Source organism: Littorina saxatilis, unplaced genomic scaffold, assembly GCF_037325665.1.
Source record: "Littorina saxatilis isolate snail1 unplaced genomic scaffold, US_GU_Lsax_2.0 scaffold_339, whole genome shotgun sequence".
Classification (NCBI taxonomy): domain Eukaryota; kingdom Metazoa; phylum Mollusca; class Gastropoda; order Littorinimorpha; family Littorinidae; genus Littorina; species Littorina saxatilis.
Window position 1 is genome coordinate 87501 of NW_027128496.1, and position 22094 is coordinate 109594.

General features: G+C 38.6%; 2 long non-coding RNA genes across 2 annotated transcripts in view; one reads left to right on the plus strand and one right to left on the minus strand.

The window, feature by feature from the left end:
- Positions 1 to 5644, minus strand: part of LOC138956855 (uncharacterized) — an 18452-nt gene extending 12808 nt beyond the window's left edge. Inside the window, exons 1-2 of the long non-coding RNA XR_011452843.1 lie at positions 5478 to 5644; positions 183 to 265 (exon numbers count right to left, since the gene is read on the minus strand). This is a non-coding gene — a long non-coding RNA (uncharacterized lncRNA). The remainder of the gene's footprint in view (positions 1 to 182; positions 266 to 5477) is intronic.
- Positions 5645 to 16939: 11295 nt separating this feature from the next.
- On the plus strand, positions 16940 to 20449 carry LOC138956854 (uncharacterized). The gene is made up of 3 exons (XR_011452842.1): positions 16940 to 17120; positions 18528 to 18625; positions 19304 to 20449. It is a non-coding gene; the product is annotated as an uncharacterized lncRNA (long non-coding RNA).
- The last annotated feature ends 1645 nt before the right edge of the window (positions 20450 to 22094 follow it).

Sequence of the window (22094 nt, forward strand, 5' to 3'; positions counted from 1 at the left end):
ATTCTAATGTCCATTTACATTGTACATAAATATTGAAATGTGTCTTTTGACACCACATCGCACTTTTCTTAACACAAAGACAACAATGACACGTATAATTGTACAATTACACATTTCCCTGTTGCTATGGAAACAGAGAGACAGAAAAACAGAGCGAAGCAAGTCTAGCAAATGTTCCTTACCTGCGATCGAAATCAGCAGAAGAAATAGAAATAGGCAGCGTGCATACATCATCCCACTTCAACTTTTTGTCTCAGGTTAAAAGCTGGAAAACAACAGAAAAATGAGCTCACGTAAATCCATATCAAAACATTTAGTTCATGTGACAGTAAATATATTGACATTGTATGTTGTTTAAATGCATACAATAGGCTTATTCCACTTCAACTTAAAAACTAGAAAACAATAAGGCATCTTTTCTTGTCAACGGTCAGTGCTCTAAAAAATGTGGTGCATCTATACACCCGCGAATAGGGTTGCATGAATTTGATATCAAAAAGGTAAAACAAGGGGCGAAGCCATCAAGGCTCACGTAAGAAATCGACAAACAGTAACACAAACTCAATCACTCCGTCACACACACACACGCACACACACACACGCACACACACGCACATACACTCACACACACACACACACACACACACAGAAAGAGCATAGGTGAAACTGTGCAAGAAAGCGAGACACTAGATCTAGATCTGTCTGTCTGCATGTAGCCTACTTACAAGGACACGACTGCCAACTAGTCTCGGCGCGCTCAAAATAATAATGACCGAGACTGTCAGTACTTCCTTCGCGTGACGTCTAACCCTCTCACGTCATAATGTGACGTCAATGTAATGTGACGTCTTCAAATGTTAGAGTTTCTACCACAGACATACACACGCACAGACGCACGCACGCACGCACGCACGCACGCACGCACGCACAGACAGACAAAGTTACGATCGCATAGGCTACACTTACGTGAGCCAATAAAAACAACAAAATAGAAATGTAATAATGGGACACAACACTTTCCATTTTCATTTTCATTTTCATTACTTTATTGTCCCATCGCTGGGAAATTCGGGTCGCTTCCTCCCAGTGGAAAGCTAGCAGCAACGGAGTCGCGCTACCCAGGTGTCTGCGTGTTTAGGTGTATTCAGCCACCTGCACTTACGGCAGAATGACCAAGGTCTTTTACGTGCCATTGTGATGACACGGGGGTGGGACATGGCTTCCGTCTCTGGGTCTGCACATAAAGTTGACCCGTGTCCGTCCCGGCCCGAATTCGATCCTACGACCTTCCGATCACAAGTCCAGTGCTCTACCAACTGAGCTACCGGGCCCCTTCGTAAATAATAACCAGAAATAAAATTATGTCAAACCGGATTAATAACAGATTCATCATAATCACAAATATGACGTGTATTTTTTAATATTTTTTTTAATAAAAATACCTCAACAAATAATCATATTTATTTCATACTATTACTAATACAATACCCTCAAATATTCAAAAATATTACACTGAAATATGTAATGAAATACATCTGCAAGTTCTCCAGAGTGGCATTTAACACATATTAGTTGGTTGTCGGGTATATTTAATATTCTGCCTTTCTGAATTGGCAAATTGGCAAATACAATGTTCTCAAGCGTAAAAAAGAAAGTGCAAGGTTATGGGGGAGAAAAAATCAAATAATGTTCAAACATAAATGTATCTTTAAACAATCTATATAATTCAAACGGTTTCTTTTTACAAAAGGTTTGCTTTATTCCAATAACTACGACAATATATATTATCAATTTATCAATTTTTCGTAAATTAAACTGTTTATGCCAAAAACAGCTAAGACTAAGGGCATTCAAGTTATTAACATGTTTTAAAGACGATACTTTATATAAACTTCCCTAAAAATGATTGCAACAAATTTAGCACCCAAATAAAAGCATTAATTCTCCTGTCATTTCATTTGAATTTATATGCCACTTAAGTCCGTTCACTCGTCTATCTGGATCATCTTTCGGATTAAAGATTTCATTTACAGTGATCACGTGACTGCCGTTCCAATAAGGGTACCCTCAAAATCGACTGGATAAAAACGGAAGGGCCCGGCCAAATAAGAATCGTAAAAACTCACAATACACAAAACTGTGCAACTTTTACATGCGAGAAGAAAACCAAATTAATTAATATTCTGCAATGTTCAAAGTAATCTACCATGCCACTGCTGAAATACAGCGCTTTTGGTCATGATATCCCTACAAAGTGACAAAAAAGTCACGTTTTAGACCGCTCATGCGATCGAGACCTGCATTAGTAGGAATAGCATAGTACATTACATACGCAAGCTAGCCAAACAAAACAACATGTTCGGGGTAGATAATTGATTTGGCTCTCTTCGTGCATGTACAAGTTGCACAGTTTTGCCCGTTGTGATTTGTTTCCGATTTTTAATTGGCCCCTTCCGCTTTTGTCAAGGCGATTTTGAGAGTACCCTTATTCAAGCGGCGGTCACGTGATCCATGTAAAATACATTTTTAATCTGAATAGTGATCCAGATAGTTAAGTAATTGGCCTTAACTGGCATATACAGTTTGAATAAAACGGCACGAGAATTAAAGCATTTATTTGGGTGCGAAATTTGTTGCAATACATTTTTGGCGAAGTTAATGTTACTTACATAAAGGCGATGCAAAAAACGGTACAATACATTTGCAAACGTATTATTATTATAACAATCAACCAACTTAAACAAAAAACGGAATATTCTATCTTTAACTTGAATATTTAATAGAAATTTGCCTAAATGTACCGGCCCAAACCCATACACGTTGGGATCGATTTTCTGAATTTCAAAATAATCTTATAAAACGAAGCTGCAATTTTGTTGCTAAATAAACCAAATTTGGGCTTAATACTTCTCAACCATACAATAAAATTGACAATTCTCTACAGATCTTAAAACAGACAAAACATTGCGCGAGAGGTCTTATCATATAACAACTTATGTGCTTTATTATACTTATCATTATAATTAAGCAATAAATCTCAGTATTGAAAACCAAACACGACCCCAATTGTGTAATCTTTGCATTTAAATAACGACAATTGTTGTATTTTACCTATTGAAAGAACAACTAGTTCGTTTTTTTTGGTGTTTACACTGATCACAATATTCGGACAACACATTATGCGAGTGTGTTAGTGCTTTTGAGGATTCAGCTAAACTCGTATCATCTGCATATAACAAAACAGACATTTTAAACATCAACTCTGCATCATAGGGTTGTAATTCCAACATAAAAACTTCTCGCTCAATGGTAGTTAGGTGGTCAGTTGTATCCAACAAATAGAACAAAGAACGCTCGTAAATCTATGTAATAACATGTGTGACAGTAAATCTATGTAATAACATGTGTGACAGTAAATCTATGTAATAACATGTGTGACAGTAAATCTATGTAATAACATGTGTGACAGTAAATCTATGTAATAACATGTGTGACAGTAAATCTATGTAATAACATGTGTGACAGTAAATCTATGTAATAACATGTGTGACAGTAAATCTATGTAATAACATGTGTGACAGTAAATCTATGTAATAACATGTGTGACAGTAAATCTATGTAATAACATGTGTGACAGTAAATCTATGGAAATTGTATTTTGTTTCAATGCATACATCATCCCACTTCAACTTTTTTGTCTCAAGTTAAAAACTGACAAGTCGCGTAAGGCGAAAATACAATATTTAGTCAAGTAGCTGTCGAACTCACAGAACACGTGGAATTGACAAGAAGAGCGGGGTATTCGTTGCGCTGAGAAGGATAGCACGCTTTTCTGTACCTCTCTTTGTTTTAACTTTCTGAGCGTGTTTTTAATCCAAACATATCATATCTATATATTTTTGGAATCAGGAACCGACAAGAAATAAGATGAAAGTGTTTTTAAATTGATTTCGAAAAAAAAAATTTGATAATAATTTTTATATATTTAATTTTCAGAGCTTGTTTTTAATCCGAATATAACATATTTATATGTTTTTGGAATCAGCAAATGATGGAGAATAAGATAAACGTAAATTTGGATCGTTTTATAAATTTTTAATTTTTTTTACAATTTTCCGATTTTTAATGACCAAAGTCATTAATTAATTTTTAAGCCACCAAGCTGAAATGCAATACCGAACCCCGGGCTTTGTTGAAGAGTACTTGACCAAAATTTCAACCAATTTGGTTGAAAAATGAGGGCGTGACAGTGCCGCCTCAACTTTCACGAAAAGCCGGATATGACGTCATCAAAGACATTTATCAAAAAAATGAAAAAAACGTTCGGGGATTTCATACCCAGGAACTCTCATGTCAAATTTCATAAAGATCGGTCCAGTAGTTTAGTCTGAATCGCTCTACACACACACACACACACACGCACGCACACACATACGCACATACACCACGACCCTCGTTTCGATTCCCCCTCGATGTTAAAATATTTAGTCAAAACTTGACTAAATATAAAAACCAATAGAAAAAGGAACTCACGTAAATCGACACATTTAATTCATGTGATTTATATCACAAGAAACAAGTCGCGTAAGGCGAAAATACAATATTTAGTCAAGTAGCTGTCGAACTCACAGAACTGAAACTGAACGCAACGCAACGCAGCAAGACCGTATACTCGTAGCATCGTCACTCCACCGCCCGTGGCAAAGGCAGTGCACGTGGAATTGACAAGAAGAGCGGGGTATTCGTTGCGCTAAGAAGGATAGCACGCTTTTCTGTACCTCTCTTCGTTTTAACTTTCTGAGCGTGTTTTTAATCCAAACATATCATATCTATATATTTTTGGAATCAGGAACCGACAAGGAATAAGATGAAAGTGTTTTTGAATTGATTTCGAAAAAAAAATTTTGATAATAATTTTTATATATTTAATTTTCAGAGCTTGTTTTTAATCCGAATATAACATATTTATATGTTTTTGGAATCAGCTAATGATGGAGAATAAGATAAACGTAAATTTGGATCGTTTTATAAATTTTTATTTTTTTTTACAATTTTCCGATTTTTAATGACCAAAGTCATTAATTAATTTTTAAGCCACCAAGCTGAAATGCAATACCGAACCCCGGGCTTCGTCGAAGATTACTTGACCAAAATTTCAACCAATTTGGTTGAAAAATGAGGGCGTGACAGTGCCGCCTCAACTTTCACGAAAAGCCGGATATGACGTCATCTAAGACATTTATCAAAAAAATGAAAAAAACGTTCCGGGATTTCATACCCAGGAACTCTCATGTCAAATTTCATAAAGATCGGTCCAGTAGTTTAGTCTGAATCGCTCTACACACACACACACACACAGACAGACAGACAGACGCACATACACCACGACCCTCGTTTCGATTCCCCCTCGATGTTAAAATATTTAGTCAAAACTTGACTAAATATAAAAAGACTAGTCTTACACTTGTAATACCTACCAAACAGTATGGAAACCTTCTTTCGTGGGCTGAAGGGGTTGACTTCTCGTTGGCTGTAGCGGTTGCCTTCTCGTTGGCTGTAGCGGTTGCCTTCTTGTTGGGTCTAGCGGTTGCCTTCTTTTCTGAAGACGTGACTGGGGGAGCGCTCTCTTATATATCTGCCACAAAGGCTCATGACAACCCTTTCAAGGGGATATACTTTGACTTTTAAAGGCTGTGAAAGTCTGACGAATACCATTACAATGTGATATTCTTCCATCGTTAAAGACTGTAAAAGTCCGACGACTAACATTAAAAGGTAATATCATTATATCGTTAAAGACTGTGAAAGAGGATGACTACCATTTAAAGGTGATATCCTTCCATAGTTAAAGACTGTGAGCGTGTGACGAATACCATTTGAAGATGATATCATTCCATTGTTAAAGACTGTAAAACTCTGACGACTGCGAAAGATCGTGCAGAATTCACTAACACACTAACACACTAACACACTAACACACTAACTAACTAACTAACTAACTAACTAACTAAGTAACTAACTAAGTAACTAACTAAGTAACTAACTAACTAATCAAATAACTAACTAACAATCTAACTAACTACCTATCTAAGCAAACACATTTTTGAACGAACCCCATGTCAAGTAACGTACAAACACACACACACACACGCACACACACACACACACGCACACACACACACACACACACACACACACACACACACACACTCACGCATACAGACTCGCATACACACACATCCATACACACACACACACACACACACACACAATCACACACACACACACACACATATACACACATACGCACGCACATAGACCACGACCTTCGTTACGATTCCCCGTCAATGTTAAAACATTTTGTCAAAACTTGACTAAATGTAAACACACGTGAGATAGGTAAAAAAAAAAGAACCCAGAGCAGATGTACTTTGTCAACTAACTATCTAAACTAACTAACTAATTAACTAGCAAACGAACAAAGTAGCTTACTAACTATCTAACTAGCTATCTAACAAGCTATCTAATTAGCTATATAACTTGCAATAATTATGGCGAACCCATTTACTAGCTAACTATAACATACCAACTAACCAGCTACATTGCTAGCTATTTCACTAACTACTTACGAAATAACTAACTAACTAACAATCTAACTAACTAAGTACCTAACTATCTAAACAAAAAATTTCTGAACGAGCACTATGTGAAGTAACGAACATAACAGCATTTCTCCTTCTGAGAAATGTTAACTTCTGCCGTTATCCAAGTGAGAGGATTTTGTTTTAATCCTGATGACTGGTGCGTGTGTGGTTGTTAACATGCTTCCAACAGGGAGGAGATCAGATTTAACGACAATTTTACCAAGGGGATTAACGCACCGTCATCCATACGCTTATGGAAAGTAATAACGCATTGTCATATATACGTTTATTGAAGGGATTACTGCACCGTCGTATATAAAATTATTAAAGGGATTAACGCACTCTCATTAAAAAGTGTATGCCCTCCACCACCTGAGTTCGGTTTAGCATTGAGATCAGTAATTTCACTTCATGGATTAATTCGTGCTTTCTTTAATTCGTTTGACTTGATGGCGAACCTGCTTGGATTAGACACGCGCGTTCAATTAAACATGATTTCATTCAGATAACATAGAGTGGTATGTATTACAAAAGACAATCTTAGGACAACATAACAAGTTGAGGACGCACTGTCACACCCTAATTTTTCAACCAAATTGATTGATATTTTGGTCAAGCAATCTTCGACAAAGTCCGGACTATCGGATTGCATTTCATCTTGAAAGCTTAAAAATTAGCTAATTAGTTTACTCATTAAAGCTGTCATTAACATCGAATTTTCAGTTACCGATTAAAATACGATCGCATTGTATTTCTGATCTTTTCCTGAATATAATTATAAGCATGTCATGTTTACTCTAAAAGTGTGCTCAGGATACAAAACAATAGGTACAGTAAGTACTTTGGTCGCAAGCTTCACGGAGGCGAGGTTGACCCGCCTCGGTCTTCAGGTTAGCCAAGACTATCTGAAGGTAGTCTCGGCGATGACTGTTTTAGGGGTTATTAATTTGTATAGTTTGACAACGATTGACTAAATGTTTTTATAGCGCTTCACGCGACTTGTGTTATTCTTGTAATTGATGTTGTTGTTGTTGGTGTTGTTTTATCTGTCTGTCTGTCTGTCTGTCTGTCTGTCTGTCTGTCTGTCTGTCTGTCTGTGTTTCTGCTCATCACTATTTCTGATTATGATTTCAAGTTTGTTGTTGTTGTCGTTGTTGTAGTTGTTATTGTTGTTGTTGTTACGTCCGTGGATACATTTATTGTGGGGGTTTGTCAAACAAACACATACACAAGCAAGATTTATGTCTGGCTGTCTGTCTGTCTGTCTGTTTGTCTGTCTGTATGTCTGTCTATATGGCTGTCTGTCTGTAAATGTCTGGTTCTGTCTGTCCGTCTGTGTGTGTCTGTCTGTTTATCTTTCTGTCTGTCTGTGTGGGTGTCTCTCCATTACTATTTTGGATTATGTGTGAACGTTTGTTGTTATTGTTATTGTTGTTGTTGTTGTTGTCGATCTTAATGTAGCTGTTGCTGTTGCTGTTGTTGTTGCAGTAGCAGGAGTAGTTGTTGTTTTTGTAGTTGTTGTTCTTCTTGCTGATCTTGTTCTTGTTCTTGTTGCTGCTCTTGTAGCTGTTTATTGTTGTTGTCCGTCGATGCATGTATGATGGATTGTTGTAACACACACACACACACACACACACACACACACACACACACACACACACACACACACACACACACACACGCACACACACACACCCAAACATACACACATATATATATCCACAAACACACACACACACACATATATCCGCACTTACACACACACACTAACGCCCCACATTCCAAGGTTTCAAGACCATGTTCTCAAAGCAAGCAGCCTTCAACCTGCAGTTCTGAATCGTTTTCTATCCCCGTTGTTAAAAGGTACAGTCTAATGTTAGTATTACTATAATGAGGCAACTAGGACTGTCTTTGTTACATGCGATCAATGTTGGCCCTGTCTTCCTGAATTCCTAAACATCTGTTTGAGTAGTATTTTGGGAATCGCTGTGCACGCACAATTATACATATACGCTTAAGTATGTCATATATCTTAAAGCAAAACAAAAAACAAAGAGCGTGTTATTTGTGACTGACGTAAAGATACTGTGTTCCCCACAGTGTGTCCTGATTTTGCTTCAGACGCTTTAAAACTCTCTGTAGGCTGTGATCGGCGATGTTTAGAACAATGGCTCTTAAGTTACACGGACTTCGGACCAGGAACATAATTGGCGATACGACACAACATCAACCCATAGGGAGCAAAATCCCTGAAGAATTGAAATCTACAACAGGATATTGAATTATAAACCTTCCTTCTTTTTAAGCGTACATTGATGAGAGTGTTAAATTTCGAGGTACATTCTGCCAATTTTGAACAGAACTCTGAAGAATGTGAGGCGGTAGAAACGAAGCAAACACCTAGCAACCAAGAAGATTAAACATTATTATTATTATTATTATTATTATTATTATTATTATTATTATTATTATGGTGAGCTTATATAGCGCGAACCACAATTAACTGTGCTCTCCGCGCTTTACATATTAATTTCTGCCGTGTGAAATGGAATTTTTTTACAGACAGACAGACAAACAGACCTTTTTTACACACAATATATAACGCATTCACATCGACCAGCAAACCTCAAGCCTGTTAGGCGAGCATTCACCTTTCGCGGCCTTGAGTTTCATTGACATTCACTCAACAAGTACGCTTGGCAAATAGCTACATCCATTTTGAAAAAAACACACACACATAAAATAATTAGCATAGACATTGTTTTAAATCTATTTTCTAAGGTAAACAGGAAAAGGTATTCAAAACTAGCCTGGTTTACCAAATTACTAACACTCAATTAATCAACCAACACACTCACCCACCCACACACAATGTTAGCCTAAACACACAGATCGATCAGCCGACACACAATACAGCTGCCGTAACGCACCGTCACGTAGGCTACTGACTTGGGGAAATATTATTTACAGTCTGTAAATATTGTGTCTAAATACTAACAGGGGAAAACATACACCTGTAATTTCAGTCAGTAAACATAGTTTCTTAATAGTATTAGGGTAAAACATGGACTTTAATGAAGCAACCTTTAATTGCAGTCAGTAACTATAGTTTCTTAATACTAACAAGGTAAAACATGGACTCAATGAAGCAACCTTTAATTGCAGTCAGTAACTATAGTTTCTTAATACTAACAAGGTAAAACATGGACTCAATGAAGCAACCTTTAATTGCAGTCAGTAACTATAGTTTCGTAATACTAACAGGGTAAAACATGGACTCAATGAATCAACCTTTAATTGCAGTCAGTAACTATAGTTTCGTAATACTAACAGGGTAAAACATGGACTTTAACGAAGCAACCTTTAATTGCAGTCAGTAACTATAGTTTCTTATTAATACTAACAGGGAAAACATGGACCTACATGAAGCAACGTTTAATTACAGTCAGTAACCATAGTTTCTTAATAGTATTAGGGTAAAACATGGACTTTAACGAAGCAACCTTTAATTGCAGTCAGTAACTATAGTTTTTTAATACTAATAGGGCAAAACATGGACCTATATGAAGCAACGTTTAATAACAGTCAATATATATAATTTTCTTAATACTAACAGGGGAAAACATGGACTCAATGAAGCAACCTTTAGTTACAGTCAGTAAATATAGCTGGTAACTACGAAACTCCCATGTTCACTGATCACAAGCCGTATAGACCCAAGCTCCTGTAGCTGAGCCCTGGCTGGTCGCGTGTTTCTATTTATAACTTGTCACAACTAAACTGGTGAGGACTGATTAGGCCACACAAAAAAAGGTCTGTTTACGGTAACATAGGCCAAAAAAATAGGGTCGGTAGGTCGGGATTTTTTTATTTTTTTTCCCCCCAAAACCATATTTTTACGTTATTTTGCAAAAAAAAACCAAAAGATTTTTTTTTTTCTCCCCCAAATGCCAAAAAAAAGTCTAGGGTCGCGCGAAAAAAATAGGGTCGGTCGGGTTACCGTAAACAGACCTATTTTTTTGGGGGGGGCCTTATTGTTCCGCGTAGTGGAGCTGTCATATGAGTGACATTTCCTTATTTCTTTCCCATCGGGTTTGGTGTGTATACTTTGCCGTTGACACTATGCCATTAGCGCGTTTTGCTGATCGTCCACCGTAGAAAGTACTGACATTATAGAAACAACAAACATGGCGACTGCAGACACGTCTGCAACAAACATGGCGCCTGAGAGGAAGAGGACGGACAGAGACCGTGTTTACACTACTCAAGGTGAGACGGTGTACTTCAGTTCACCCTGACGGGTCTAGTTTAGTTTAGTTTACTTTATTTGGTGATTGTCTGTGTGTGTTTGCAATCAGATATAACTGGAGACATTCGATGACAGGTTTCAATTTGTCAAGTTAAAAAAGATGCTGGTACTATGAACCAGAAACCAGTTATCTGCTCCTTTAGCTTCATAAACGCCCAAGAAAATTAATGACAGTGTTCTACAAATTGACACGAACTTTATATGATTCACAGAACATAACATACAAATACACATACACTCACAGCAATTCTTCACTCATCCTTCAACATAACGACCCAGGGCACTAGATGAGTAAAATTACCACCATAGCCGTAGACGTCTGTTGAGTTGCTCATACGTGTAGACTCGAAGATATCCTCCGTTCATAGTCTTTTCCGTTTCCTTGCGTCTGCTTCCCTGAGCTGTCGCGAAAATGGCGTCGCATCAAAGATTGTCAGGAATCCTCCGCTCCTTCTGTTTCGGGTCCTGGGTCTGCTTCCTGAACGAAGCTCTCGCGAAGATATTTCTCGTCTTCCGCCAGCATCCGCTCCGGATAGACAGGCTCCTTTAAGGAATAAGGGAGTCAATTAATATTCTAAATATTTATGTGGTACACGTAGTAATTCACTCATCATTTACCCTGGGTCGTAATTATACTTCACATTCAACCGCACACACTCGTCCGAACTAATTATCTACAAGTTATACAACCCTTTAAAGTATCCATAATAACAACCAATACAATGAATACATATTACATAAATGAACACTATTACAGTGCTTATATTCACCATCATAATAAAAGAAATACTGCTATGCTAAACCAGTCTTGAAAAATAGTTTACCTGCGCATTGGAGCGACAGAGCCTACCGAGATGTTCGTTTGGCAAGTGCTGTAACAACTTGTTTAACTGGCGACACAGTCGCAGCTCACCCTATACATTTGAACATTCAGGTTTTCCACCTGTTGCACGTGAGTGCGTGGAGACTCAGCTCTACAGGTAACGGTACAGGCCCCATAATCATGGTCCAACAGGCATGTGAATCAATAATAATGTTTTTTTCACGATACGAGTCTTCTTCTGTCAATTAATGCATACTAATAACAGCATCCTTTCATCATTAATTAAGTACTCATATTACATACATGTTCATACATAAAACCCATAAATGTCATGTATGACAGTGTGATTGACCCGACTATTGCAGATGACGTAATCGCGTATTGGCCGTACACCCTGCTTCAGGTGTGGTGTCAACACAGACAACGCACATAATGGAGAAGAAAATAGAAGTAACAAAACGGCAATCTGGGAATGGACTTCAACAATAAATCTACCCTGAGGTCACGAGGACAGTGTAGCAAGACTTGACGAAACGTGGGAATGTCACACAGCAGAGAGTAGCCCGACATCATGGGGTAACACAGCTGTGCTACTGAAAGGTGAGTGTCGTTCTTGTACAAGTCAAGTCAATATTTATTATTTTTTAAACCTAGGGTTACATGAATTCTAAGGAAAAAATTGCAATAAACACGACACAAAAGATATGTAATAATGAGACACAGCATTTCAAATTAACCGGAAATAAATCAAGCTTAATTCACAACTAACTATACAGGCACACGAGGTTTGCTCCGTTTCATGTTGTCTGATGTAAACGGACCGAGGGCGTGCAGCTACTAACTTTCTCTTTTCCCATTTCTTTCTTATTCTCCTTTTTTACATTTAGTCAAGTTGTGACTAAATGTTTTAACGTAGATTGGCAAATCGAGATGAGGGTCGTGGTGTATGTGTGTCTGTGTGTGTGCGTGTAGAGCGGCGACTCAGAGAAGATTACTGTGCCAATCTGTTTGCTGAAAATGGTCACGGTTGTGGACTAAATGGCACGTCTACTCCTGCATTCGGCTTTAATATTACACGCGCATCTGAAAGATCTGCAGTTAACGTATGCACCCAGTTTCCCATGCTGGGTTGTATATTACCCGCTATTACGAGCTAGTCGTGTGACAGAGAGTTTTCTTGCACACGAGACTGTAGATGTTTCACGACGGCTTCAGCCGGAGTGAAACAGAGCAGTTGAGTGTGCAAGAAAACTCTCTGTCACACGACTAGCTCGTAATGGCGATTATGTCTCACAGCTTCAACAGAGGAGAGAACAAACACATGTTGCGTACTCACGCTTGATAAACCTAAACACAGGAGCAGCCATTGTGGAGAGATCTACTTTTTGACGAAAGTGACCGAACAACTATAAATGACGTCTCGGTATATGTGAATGACGTCACAGTCATCGTCACAGTCCGTATCTTTTGAAGCATTGCAATCTTCATGACGTCTTTCTGTGTCTGCATCCGCGAAATGTTTGTTCTTTCCGGGATCTTTGTCATCTATGTTCATTACTCCCCAGCCAGCACCCCGATATCGGTCCGATATCGGACCGATATCGGATACGATATCGGGTCGATATCGGATTCCGATATCGGACCGATATCGGATTGCAAATCGGGTCGATATCGGACCGATATCGGATTACGACATCGGACCGATATCGGTCCGATATTGACCCGATATCGACCCGATATAGAGAATCGGTATCGGCCTCATATCAGATCCCGATATCGGCGCGATATCAAATCCCAATGTCAGATTGCAAATTGGGTTGATACCGGGTCGATATCGGATTACGACATTGGTCCGATATCGGTCCGATATCGGTCCGATATAGAGAATCGATATCGGCTTAATATCGGATCCCGATATCAGATCCCAATATCAGATTGCAAATCGGGTCGATATCGGACCGATATTGGATTACGACATCGGACCAATATCGGTCCGATATCGGTCCGATATCGACCCGATATAGAGAATCGGTATCGGCCTCATATCAGATCCCGATATCGGCGCGATATCAAATCCCGATGTCAGATTGCAAATTGGGTTTATACCGGGTCGATATCGGATTACGACATTGGTCCGATATCGGTCCGATATTGGTCCAATATCGGTACGATATAGAGAATCGATATCGGCTTAATATGCTTTTGTTTTGTGTTTTTACAAAAGATGCATGGCATAATGGTATTGCCAATTTACTTCAGCTGTATATTATCGTTGTCCGCTTAATGTATACATATTATCTGCCTGATTTCTTACCTGATTTTGTTATACCTATTTTTCTTTTTGTTTGCATGTATGGAAGCGTATATTGCCAATTTAATTTGGTCGTATAGTATTGTTGTATTTGTCCGCTCAATTTATATACATATATTAACTGTCTGATTTGTTACCTTTTTTTTTGTTTGTTAAAGTTATATCTTTGTTTCAAAGCCCTCTGGGCCCAAAACAATAAAATACTTGACTTGACTTGACTTGACTTGACGATATCAGATCCCGATATCAGATTGCAAATCGGGTCGATATCATTTTGATATCGGATCCCGATATCGGACCGATATCGGATCCCGATATCGGACCGATATCGGATTGCAAATCGGGACGATATCGGGTCGATATCGGATTCCGACATTGGACTAATATTGGTCCGATATCGGTACGATATAGAGAATTGATATCGGCCTAACATCGGGAACCAATAATGGACCGATATCGGGAACCGATAAGGGTGGTGCCCTTCTATGGTGCCCTGGTGGTGCCCTTCCGTCAATTCCTTTAAGTTTCAGCTTTGCAACCATACTTCCCCCGGAACCTGAAAACTTTGGTTTCCTGGAAGCTGCCCGCAGAGTCGATGATTAGCAAAACCAGCGAATAGTTGGCATTAATTATCTGATCATCTTTGAACCTCTGACTTTACTTCTTGACTAATGAAAACATGCTTCATGCTTGGCAATTGCTTTCGCACTTGTTCGTCTTTGACCTGCACTAAAACTTGCTGTAATCCGTAAATATTAGATTTCTGGCCCAAGAACAGAAGAAAATTTAAAAGGAGACAGAAATGATAAGATGAAGTAGTTGATAAACATTGTCACACAAGTACAAATGAAAGTGAGTCAAAGGCAGAATGAGAATAATTTAATAACCAACTGTATCATTGAAAACACATAAGTTACCAATGCAACATAAACAAATTACAACTATCAATTAAAATTCAACAGTTAATACAATTAATAACTGACCTTGTGATAAGATAACTCATCCACTGAAATGTCATCCACTCTGCTGCCAAAGGACGGGCTTGAACCCATGACTCACAGCACTGCAGAGCAGACCACTAACCAATGGGTCCCCACCGAATAATTATGGAGTGTCACGATTCATGTGACCCATCAAAGTCAAAGTATTTAATTCCATAAGGAATAAGGAATAAGGAAATAACAATAACTTCACAAAACGCATGAATCAAATTAACACAAAGGAGACGGGAAAATCGTCGCAAACGGATAACCAGTTATGAAATCAATTATAACTAAATAAGTCTTTCGATTTGCAACAAACAACGGACTGGTCACGCAACGGTTCTGTCCAGTCATGATAATCAAAACAAATGATTGTTACGCTCCAATTCTTCACAAGGGTGGGGAACGGGAAATGTTCAGACCATCTCTTTTATCCTCACGGTGCTTTCCTCGCTCATCCTCTGTAACATATCAGCTAGGTTAGACCATTGATGTTCTTTGTCTCCGTCATATCTGGCATCGTCTGTCACCTTCCGCCTATCAGCGTCACTCGCAACAACATCACTCCGCACCATACAGCCTGAATCTGACACTGTCAGCTGCGATTGAAAGTTGGAGACACACAACGTAGCACCACCGACGCACTTTTTCATGGCCGCCTTTGTCGAACATCAAAAACGCAGTATCGCCATTGTTCAGTCGCCACAACAGTCGGTATTGAACGATGTCAGCCCATTCTCCGACATAATTGCACATAGCATTTGTTCCAAAACAGTAGGCCTAGGGAATCCTTGCAGAGGCATTATATCATATATATGTAGAGGCATTATATCATATGTAGAGGCAAAATAACACAAAATGAAGAGAGAGTGAATCCGAGAGGCGTGTTCCTTGCTGGCTGTCAGCACGTTAGCACTAATTTTATTTACCATCTTCATCTTAGTCCTCGTCCTCGTTTTCTGTGTTGATCTTCGACATCCTCCCACCATGTAGACGATCCGACAATCCTGTCAACCACTTCGCAAGCACCTGTTCGAATTGCTTGTTGTCGGTTTGAATATGGCGCTTCCTCACGGCCAGCTGCAGTAAAAAGATTAACCGTTATGAGTATGACGCAACAAGATGATGATCATATAAAATGTTGACATTGTATGAACATGTTTGTGCTTTCATAAGGAGACATGCTGTCAGCAAAACCTCCCTCACGTTTCATTTGTTCTTCACCATTTCTTCCATCACTGGCAGATTTATTTGTCTACATTCAATGTGTGTGTGTGTGTGTGTGTGTGTGTGTGTGTGTGTGTGTGTGTGTGTGTGTGTGTAGACAGGTATTTTTTATAAATCTGAAAGAATAAAAACTGTTTATTATGCACAACAGAACCATAAAAGGATTCTTAGTTAAAATCACCATTTTATTTTTACAACAACAATAAAGAAAATCAGCAACCACCTAAACACACACAGTGACACAAACACACACAGTGACACACACACACACCTAAGAAACAAACACACTTTTTAGTCTCATATATTCCAAGAGAAAAAAATACATCAAGTCTCAATAATTAGCAAAACTATCTTCCAACGAATCCAAGTTCCATAGGCATAGGCGATACTCACTCAACGTTTTACGTGATGCATGATGATCGACTGTTTGGAACACTCTTGAAACCAGTCCAGTTCTGTCTTCCTCCTTCTGTCTTAGTATTGGACTGTCCGGTCAGGATCGTTTCTGATGTTGTATAACATAGTGCTCTAGCAACTGCCAGTTTTCAATCTTCCCAACGCATTTCGCCATTTGTTTACTCAGTAACTGCCGGACAAGTAATTCTGAGTGACCTCCCGTCGGGCCGCCAAGGGACAGTACTCTCGGACTTTTCTCTGTCGAATCGAACTCAAGAAAGTTTCTACTGTATTTTTACCGTTCACTCCTGCAACTTCAAAGCCAGTGTGTCTGCTGATATAAGATAACATGCTGCACTTCAGCATATATCAGGACTACACAATACAGATCTTATGACGCTGAGCGAATGGCAAATGGAACTTTCAGGTAATGTTACTTCACTGTGTGACTTGTGTTGTAAATTCATAATCATATTCATACATAAGTTCAGAATCCGTTGGCATTGTGATTGTTGACTTATTTTTGATAAGAGTCACCAATATCAAAGCAATATCATGCATAACGATTGGAAAGGTGAATTTATCTCTCTTTCCTGCCTTCTGTCTTTCTAGTTTCTTGCTCTGTCTGTCTTTCTCAGTTTCAGTCTCTCTGTCTGTTTCTCTCTCCCTGTCTGTCTATCTGTCTGTCTCTCTCTCTCTCTCTCTCTCTCTCTCTCTCTCTCTCTCTCTCTCTCTCTCTCTCTCTCTCTCTCTCTCTCTCACTGATATTTTATTTCTCTCCGTCAATCTGATAATTGCCACACATTTTCACACATTTGTTCAATCTCACAGCTTCTGGTCTAATCCATTACTGTACAGTAACATTTCAGGGGTGGGCACAATATCTTTGCTTGTAGCAAAAGTAATATTGTTTGTAGCAGAACTTGGCGCGAAGCGCCAAGTCGACGGCGCGAAGCGCCTAGTTTGCTAGGGGGGTCCGGGGGCATGCCCCCCCGGAAAATTTTTGAAAAAAAGGAAGCAAATGGTACAATCTGGTGCATTCTGAGGGTGATAATTGCCAGTTTCTGGCAGCAGATTTTGTCACTGATTTTTGTGGAAAATCGCCTGTTTGCCCCTTAACATACACTTAACATACCAGTCAATACACTTGGGCATACACCTGTTGGTACCCACTGTTGTAGATCGAAAGGCCTCAGCCGATTTACTGTTCAAACACCTGAACGCTAACCAAAACACTAAAACAGCAAAAACATCTCATCTGGGATAACCTTAATTTTAAGATCCATGTATTAAGGCTATATTTTCTAAGGACCATGGGCATTTATCTTTTAGTTTTACAATGTCAGATTGAAGTACAACGGCTAACAACACATTATGAAAGCCGTACCTTTTGAAAAATGAACGAATGTCCAGCGTTTTCCTTGCGCTTCGGGCGCTTTCTTCGTTTTCCCTCGCTTCCATCTTTGAAAAAGACGCGATACGACTTTTCCAGACTTCAGAACAGAAGAGTGCCAAAGAGTGCTCGATATGGTCAGGCTACACACCACCGATTGATCAGCCTTGGAATCAGCTAAAATAGATCTGGGGAAAAAAACACATAGCAAATTTAAAAAGAGCACTCTGTCGCAACTTGTCGCAATTTCGCCTATCGCAAAATCGGCTTCCCTTGTCGCAAAAAAATGCGACAATGCGACAGGTGCCCACCCCTGCATTTATAAGAGATCTCAAGAGAGTTATTTTCGAAAATCGTCTTTTCAAAGACACTTAAAACAAGTTTTGATTGACCACTGTTCTCTACTGTAATGCAACTCACACATCAATGCTTTCATTGCAGGGTGGGAGGAATTACCATGAGGATACCAGAAAGCATTCACAGGGATGTAAACTACAAGTTACAACCCTGACAAGTGACATTCTGGCTTTTGAGGCCAAGTAAGTGTGTGTGTGTGTGTGTGTGTGTGTGTGTGTGTGTGTGTGTGTGTGTGTGTGTGTGTGTGTGTGTGTGTGTGTGTGTGTTTGCAGGTAAAATCCACGTTAACGCTTGATGAATGTTCCAGCAGTCATATTATATTTATAACTGAAAATCATTTATGAGAGAAGGCAGTGTTGTTGTCAGGCTTCGGTCTGGGGTCATTAATACATGCTTATGACGCATTGTTCTAAATCTTGGCTGGTCGACCATCACATCAATTTCGACATAAAGAACTATAACAGGTCTTCTGACAGAACAATTTGTTGTAGCCGGGACATCTGGACCTATACATATTTTTAGTCCAGGTCCAACTGACATATTATTGCCTTACTCTTACTCAGTCTTAGTCTTGGAAAAAACTTTGGGAAGGTGTTCTGTGTGTGTTGGGGGGAGGGGGGGGGGGTTGTTATCCATGCCAGGATGCATTGACTAATAGCATTTCATTCAAGCACAGAATGATGCAATCAAAATGAGCAAATACACACAAGTAATTTCAGCAAATTTTGGCATAATGCAAATATATTTAAATAATATTACCTAAATTTCTACTTTGAGCAAAGATAGTGTTAACACTGAAGTTCTCAAATCACACTTAATTCTATATTGTTTTAAGATTGTTGCATTCTTTGTCTTTGCAGGTGTCATAGCATTTGGAGCAGATCTTCAAAGTCTCCTATTGCAGACATGCCATCGTCTGCACTGGTTGTATCAACAACTTTTTCCAAGGCTGGTGCTGCAGATTTAAAAAGTATATATCGTCTGCTGCAAACTCAACATTAACAACTTCTCTGTCTGCTCCTGCTTCGAATTCAACAATTCTTGTTGTCTGGTGCTGCTGCAAAGTGAATGACTTCTTCGTTTGCTGCTGCAGGTTTAACAAGTATATCGTCTGCTGCAAATTTAACAACTTCTTTGTCTGCAGATGACGCTACAAATTCAACAACTTCTGTGTCTGCTCCTGCTTCAAATTCAACAATTCTTTTTATCTGCTGCTGCAAAGTGAATGACTTCTTCCTCTGCTGGTGGTGTTGCAAATAACCTCATCTTTCCTTGTGTCTCTGGCATCATTCGGATACATGTACAAGATACCTAGCTGTGCGAAGACTATTTTTTTTAAACCCAAAAGATGGAATAGAATTGGTAAATTTCTAGGTACAGAACCTAAAAGTGGGATACATGTATCCAAACTCACTTCCAGAAACTTTAGAACTGATTCAACTTCCGACATTTTTATCATGGTTTTATCGTGTGTGTTTTTTTAAATGTACAGTATATGTCATGGAAATGATGAATAAATGTTTAGAACATATTCTCACAACATATTTCTAATGGTTTTATTTATTTGTCTTTTGTTTTGTTTCATGTTAGCATGCACACTTCCTTCTTCTTCTTCTTCTGGATTCGTGGGATGAAACTCCCACGTACACTCGTGTTTTTGCACGAGTGGAATTTTACGTGTATGACCGTTTTTATCCCGCCATTAAGGCAGCCATACGCCGCTTTCGGAGGAAGCATGCTGGGTATTTTTGTGTTTCTATAACCCACCGAACTCTGACATGGATTACAGGATCTTTTCCGTGCGCACTTGGTCTTGCGAGATATCCGGTCAAATATGATATAGGACTTCTTGAATTTAAGTACATATATACATTACAACATCAGCAGACACAAACGACTAAGCTAAATTATCTTCAAATAAGAATAAAATTAAAAAACCAACCCAAAATAAAAATAAAATATTACTAATAAAATGTCTAATTATATTTTTTGTGTGGTTCTTTTTATGTTTGCACTCAACATAAAAAACACACGTTTGAATAACTTGAATCTAACCATTATACAGTATTGTGCTTTTTATTTGGTAAAATTGACATTAGCCGTAAACGAAAATTAACTTTAATTTAACTTTATATTATGGTTTTGTTTTAATGAACGTTAATTTAATGTTAATTTAACGTTAAATTAACGTAAAAAGTGAACGTTTATCTTATGAGCAAACTTGGAATCCAATATCGGACCGATATCGGGCAGATATGGGATATCTTGGTCTGAGGGAAAAAAAAATTCGAATAAAAAGTTTAATTATAGTTTTATTTTGGTTCTTTGTATCGGACCTATATCCAATATTGGCCCAATGTCGTAATCCTATATCGACCCGATTTGAAATCCGATATCGGTCCCATATTGGGATCCGATATCGACCCGATATCGTATCCCGATATCGGTCCGATATCGGTCCGATATCGGGGTGCTGGCTGGATATCTCGGACCAAGATATCCGATATCTGCCTGATATCGGTCGGATATTGGATTCCAAGTTTGCTCATCGGATTAACGTTAAATTAACGTCAACTTTATTGGCCCAATGTCGGAATCCAATATCGGTCCGATATCGACCCGATATCGTATCCGATATTGGTCTGATATCGTGCCAATATTGGTGTGATGGATGGGATTGTATTGGCGATGATGTGAAAACTTGGAATCCAATATCGGACCAATATCAGAATATCTTGGTCCGAGGAAAAAATAAAAAATCGCAATAAAAAGTTTAATTATAGTTTTATTTTGGTTCTTTTCATTTTCACACTCAACGTAAAAAAACACATGTTTAAATAATGTGAATCTAACCATTATATTATGCTTTTTATTTGGTAAAACTGACATTAGCCGTAAACATAAAATTAACTTTAATTTAACGTTATATCCGATATCGGTCCGATATCGGTCCGATATCGGATTCCAAGTTTGCTCATCAGATTATCATTAAATTAATGTTAACTTAATTAACGTAAAAAGTTAACATTAATTTAACGTTAGTCTGATGAGCAAACTTGGAATCCAATATCGGACCGATATCGGACCGATATCGGATATCTTGGTCCGAGATATCCGGTCAAATCCGATATCGGACCGATATCGACCCGATATCGTGTGCTGACTGGGTCTGTCCTTCTAGATTCAGACTAACAGGCCTCCTGAGCGAGCCACTTTCCAAGGGCAGCTAAATTCGCGTATGGAAACAGTACTGTCGTCTGGGATGCCGTTTTCAGTATTCTCAGCGTTGAAGAATTTGTAAAGAGAAGAAACGATAACAGCAGGAGAAATAAAAGTCGTGTGTGCATTTTGGGGTTTTTGGAGGGACGATTTCGAGTTTGAATCCGTTCTTGCACATGCTCCAAAGCGTGTAACATACAATCTTGCACACGTTTGCTTTAGTAGTGGCAAAGAAGGAATGCGTGTGACATAATTATATATATAGATAGATCTCGTACACATTGTGTTCCTTAAGAAATACACATGAAAGGAAGGTGTTTTCTGAAGGAAGGGGGCAGGAACTCAAACAGCAAGTCAGAGCATACAAGTTAAACCTTCCTCATCAAAATACAAACAGTCAGCAACTTAACAAAGGAATTGATTGACAATCAA